Raw genomic sequence first — 6,000 nt, 5'->3', positions numbered from 1 at the left:
TCTTACTTGAAACTTCCTCCCTTCAACCCTCCAAGAGTCAATGAAAGTATTCCAGAAGCCAAATCTACTCTACAAAAGGAAAAGCATTGGCCTAGAAAAGAGTAACTCCATTGAAACCTAACAGTCTTCTGCCAGTGACAAAACAGTCCAATCACAACAGAGATGGGTGAAACCTTCCATCAATACTGTGCAAAAAAATAGAAAGAGATGGCATGGGAGCATCTCAGATTCCATGAAATACCAGGCAAATAATCGCTGACCCACCACAAACCTGGTGGGATATATTTTCTCCCAAATGCTTTATTATTACTTTTACTTGTAGCTTTTTTTAACCAATTAGGATACTCACTTTGCTGATTAAGTATGAAATTTTGGCAAAACAGATTCAGCATGTATTATATTTCCTTAAATCTAACATACATATGTACAAAATAGTCATCAAATGTACCATCGACATGTCAGAGGATTTTAAGAAAAGTGCTGATAAAATGGATTTCTGACTTGTCCAGCAGTTAAACCAACTGTGTATTTTGCCTTTCTATAGTATTTGAATTTGATGAACAGAAGCATAATAATCTCTGACATAATGGACAGTAGCATTACACAGACAGGTACACATTTCACTTTGACACACATTAGGTTTCACAGAGACTATCATGTGCTTAGTCCTTGGTTTGATCTTTGTCTATAAGGATCCACAAGAACCAAATTAGAAGTAAACTGCTAATCTTTTTCAAAACTTTAAATATTCCCATTTATTGTAGACCAAAACAGAAATTCCTTCCTTTTAACTAATTTCTTCCTTCTTACTGTCTACTAGTTTCCTTTTCTGTAAACATAAAATTACATGTATAAATTTTAATTGTAATCTATGTACTCATTTTAATGTATTTCCTAATCCTGTTTTCAATACTCTATCTAATGCTACTTCTCACCGAATGCTTTTAACTATTCAGCATTTTTCATTTCATTCTTTTACCCTTTGGCCTCTTTATCTCCTCTTTCTAGGTTCCTATTAGTATCTTCAGGAGCATACAGACTTCTTGTTGGCACTTTGCAAAAATAATACTTTCCTTGAAATTTTTAAAGGAATGAATAGATATGTCCAAGATCATATTTATTACTACTTTAGATTAAACATTTGCAACTGCAGATTTTTTAGGCTAAAAATAAAACAGTTGGAAAGTATTGTAACTACTTTATTTCCTTTTTGTCTCCCTATCTCATCTTTTTTCATAATTTCTCTATGAATTTTATATGCCAGGCATATTAATCTAGTAATTCAACCCCTCAATATATTCTGCCTCTAAGCAGAAGTTAATCTTACTCAAAATGCTGTCTTTGCCATCTATTAATAACCTACATATAGTTTTTTATTAGTGAATTATAATTATGCTTAATATTGGGGTTCATTTCAACTTAAATACACAAACATGGAATATAATTTGCTCCAATTCAGTCCTTACTACTTCCCCTTTCCTTCCCCTCTGTTTCTTTTCCTGTATTCTACCAGTCTTTTTCTATTTATTCAAAATTTTTTAAACAGTGCACTATAGATATACATAAAAGTGAAATTCAGTCTGTTATATTCACACATTTCCATTGGATAGTTTGGTTAGTTTTATTGAACCCAATAAAACTGAATATCCTGTTATAGTTAAAGCATCATCTCTGTGTTTCATAAATTAACTTCCAGACCACTCATGTATATCAAATCAAGCTGGTGGCAACTGACCAGAACATAAAGCTGCTCCCCTGATCAGCCCCCAACAATTGCAAGGGTGCTCCTTATAAGCCTGAAAACTGCAAAAGTGATGTTTGGGGGTCTAGCCAATGAAAGCAAGCCAGGTTACAGAAATGGAAGAGTGCAGTCAGGCGCTTAGCCAATCACAATTAGCCCAGTCACCCCAGTTACAGAAACAGAGCCCTGTTACCCTATTACAGAAACAATGCCCTATTAGGTAGTTCCATGTAATTAAGGGTTTCTATAGCAAAAGGAAAAGAACAACTTGCCCCAGTCATGACCCTTCTACTTGGCATGGTTGTTTTACAAAATGGAGTTACAAAACAAAATGGAGTCACTTTGGCTTGACTATCACATCTTAGTAGTTTAAAATGTTGATTTTTATTATCTCTGATAACTTCCATGGGTTGATGCTACATGTATCTTTAGGGGAATGGTGGCCATTTTTTTTTATTGCTGTGACCAATATGCATGACAGGAACAACTTAAAGTAGGTATTTATTTGGGGATCATATTTCTGAGTTTCTGTCTATTGTCATCTGACTCTTCTGCTCTAGGTCTAAGGTAAGGTAGAAGATCATAGTGGAAGGGCATGGTGGAAGAAAATCTCACCTTACATCAGCCAGGAAGCAGAAGAGAGAGAAATATAGAGGAGCCATGGAAAAAATATAATCCCCAAAGTCATGTTCCTAGTGATCTGCTCCCTCCAGCCATGTCCCACTTGCCTACAGCTACCATCCAGTAGTTCATTCTAATTATTAATCTATCAAGTATATTATTAATTCACTGATGAGGACAGCTCTCATTATCTAATCATTTCACCTCTGAATATTGTTACTTTGGCTAGCATGTTTCCATCACATGAGTTTTTCAGGGAACATTTTATATACAAACAATAACAATTAGAGTATTAGTTCAACATCTCCAGAGAAAAAGAACCAAGAGGGTGTGTTATGCTATATATATATAAAAGAAGAGAGAGATATATTTTAAGAAATTGGTTCATTCAGTTGTAGAGACCAACAAGGCCAAGATAGACCAGCAGTCTAGAGACCTAAGGCAGAGCTGCATTTTGAGCTTCAATATCTCCTTCCTCCAGGGAAAAACAGTCTTTTCTCTACTAAGGCCATCAACAGATTGGATAAGACCCACCTACATTGTAAGTGACATTCTGTTTCATTCAAAGTTTACTGATTTTAATATCAATCTTTTAAAAAAATCTTCACAAAACCATGTAGAATATGTTTGATTAAATATGGGACAACACAGTTGAGCCACATTGACACATAAAATGAATCATCACAATTTCTAAAATGATTTCTCTGCATACACAAATTTATGGTTAAACTTACCCATTCTGATTAAATTATCTCTAGTAATAGTTGTTCAGTTCCCCTCCCAGTGAAATGGGGACCAGTGAGGAAGGTCCTATGAGTCACTGAGGATGGTGGGGAGAGAGGGGCAGAGCTGCATTGACTAGACACAAAGAACCTCTTACCAGAGAAATCAAACGCTAGAAATTGTGTCCCAAAGTGTGTCCAAGATGAAATCCAGGGTCAACGATCCAAAACAGAGTCCTCTAACATAAAAGTATGCAAAAGTTCAAAAAGAGGAGAAATTCCAGGAGGTGATGAATGACAGGCAGGTAAGAGCACAGCATAAGTATATCTACTGGAATTCCCGAGGTGAATGCAAATTCCCACTTAGTATTTTAGGTTATCATGCTTAATTGCTTTGGCACTTGTGAAGGGGACTTTTAAGAGAGCCCCACTGAGACTATTATCAGTAGTGCTCAGTATAGATTATCAGTAGGACTTAACTAGTCTCCTTAGTGAAAACTTCCCACTAAACTCTACCTTCACAATGTCAGCAGTTCTAAAAATACACAGGGTATTTTTTTTATTTTCCTTTATTTCCACTGGTAGAAGTTAGCTTAGTCACATTTGATGAGCAGGAAAAGTAGCTGTAGGTCAATATCCCAATAAATCAAAAAGAGAAAAGAAAAAATAGACTAATGACTGTGTCTCCTCCCTTCTCCTGCCCAAGAATTAGCCTCTCCCTTCTCCTGCCCAAGAATTGGCTGCATGGGCTTGGTAGAAAAATACCATGCTAGTTAATTCTTTCTTGAAAGGAGACTGCAGTTATTCGTTATGAGTCTGGATTTCAGAAAAGCTATCCCTAATTTTTAAGGTTTTCATTCCTCTCATTTCCCACCAGCAGCATAGTGATCTCATTTTAGCAGATGTCAGGTGAGTTGGTCACATGAGTCTCAACGGGGAACAATGTCTAAGATTTCTGGCACATGGGACATGAATTTATTTTAGCTCCTCATTTAGATGGCTTGAGATTTTATTCCTTCTACCAACATATTTGAAGATAATTTAAATGACTGTTGACACTTATCTGATAGCTAGAAGATTGTCAGATAACCTATAGTGAAAAAAACAGATGTATCTTTCTTATTTAAAATCTATCATGGATTGATACTTTTCTAAAATACAATGAAAAAGAGTTACTAGAAAAATGATCACACTTGGATTCCATAGCAATGTCAAGTTGCTATAAAAGTTAGAAATACTATTTCTCTTCTTCTGGACTTGTTAATTAGCACCAATGTAGGTACAGGTTGAATATTCCTTATCCAAAATGCTTGAGACCAATTTTATATTTCTTCTTCTGTGAAGTATCTGTTCAGTTCCTTAGCCCATTTTTTGATTGGGTTATTATTAGGCACAGGGTCTCTGTTCTAGTGCCTAATTCTTTGATCCACTTTGAGTTGATTTTTTTTGTAGGGTGAGAGATAGGGGTTTAATTTCATTTTGCTACATATGAATTTTCATTTTTCCCAGCATCATTGCTGAAGAGGCTATCTTTTCTCCAGCGAATGGTTTTGACACCTTTATCTAGTATGAGATAGCTGTATTTATGTGGGGTTTGTCTCTGTGTCTTCTGTTGGTCTACATGTCAAACCTCAGACTCTTTCAACTATCCTTTTTCGATAAATCAAAAAGGTAAAGAGAAGTAGGTCAAAATTAAGAATTGAACTCCAAAAACCAGAATCATAGACACTCCTGAGAAAATACCTACCAAGTTGGTACACCAATACCTGAGTTGTAGTAAAGGACTGGAGTTTGGTATAAGGATGAGAATTATTAAATCTCAGAACTTGACCAATTATGGTGAATGTACAGGATAGAGAGAAGGGGCACAGAATATGATCTCCCTGTCTACAGGAAGCAGGTGAGGGAGGAAAGTAGAGAACTTATTCCATGCTGCAAATTTTAACCAGGGCAATCTGTGTGCAAAACACAGGATGTAGACAAAGTGGCAATATGTGATTAGGGCACAGACAGTATTCAGCAAAAGAGAAACAGAAATAATGGGAGTGATGCAAAGTCCTACAGGTAGTGATCTAGAAGGGGTGATATTAAAAGAACAGGCAGGCATCTGGGAGTTCTGCTTGAATCTAGGAAAAAGACTAGCAAGATAAGCAGTCTTGGTTTTAGCAGATACATGCCTCCCGAGAACCAGCTGAGACTAAGTGAGTAAGAATCTGCCCACCATTCATCAGACTGGAAAAATAGACATAGATTGAGCCAGATGCCATTTTCATAGGAAACAACATATCTCTCAAGGATGCTGAAGCTGGAATTGTCATAATAAGCCCCATTTTTGAGTAATTCTTGTTTTATTAATCACTGAGACACTTCATTCTCTAAAATCAAATATTATTGGAGACTTTGCTGTTGAAGATTATGTCGGCAAGAATAAAGCCCTCCACACTTGCCTGGAGGCTCTAAGTCACTTTGACACAGAAAAACAGCCTCAATTCCAAATCCAGGTGAAGAAGTTCAGGTAAGTGGTAACTGGACTCAACAGTCCGCATTCATCCTAACTTTGCTCTTTCCAAAGAAATGGGAGCCTGGGTCAACTTACAGTCCATATCCAATGTTGCTGTCTTTACCTGCATCCCTGCTTTGCTTTGACCCTTTCAAATACTGTTTTGTTTAATTATCATCTAATTTCTACCCTCTCCTCCAAACCTTTGTCTTTTCCTTTGCTGAGATGCCCCACTCTGTTGAACAATCTCCTTCACTGTATTAGGTAATAAGCCCACTTGTGTCAGACACTAGATTTGCTCCTGGCATTCCCAGGTGTGCTGGGTTAGGAAAATTCTAAGATACTTGCTAGAACAGAATGAGGAAGTAGGGCAGAAGCTCAGAAATTCACTCAAAGGGAATTTTCACCTGGGGACA

Source organism: Urocitellus parryii, chromosome 10 (genome assembly GCF_045843805.1).
Source record: "Urocitellus parryii isolate mUroPar1 chromosome 10, mUroPar1.hap1, whole genome shotgun sequence".
NCBI lineage: Eukaryota > Metazoa > Chordata > Mammalia > Rodentia > Sciuridae > Urocitellus > Urocitellus parryii.
The sequence above is the reverse complement of the archived record's forward strand: the minus strand, read 5'-3'. Positions refer to the sequence as shown.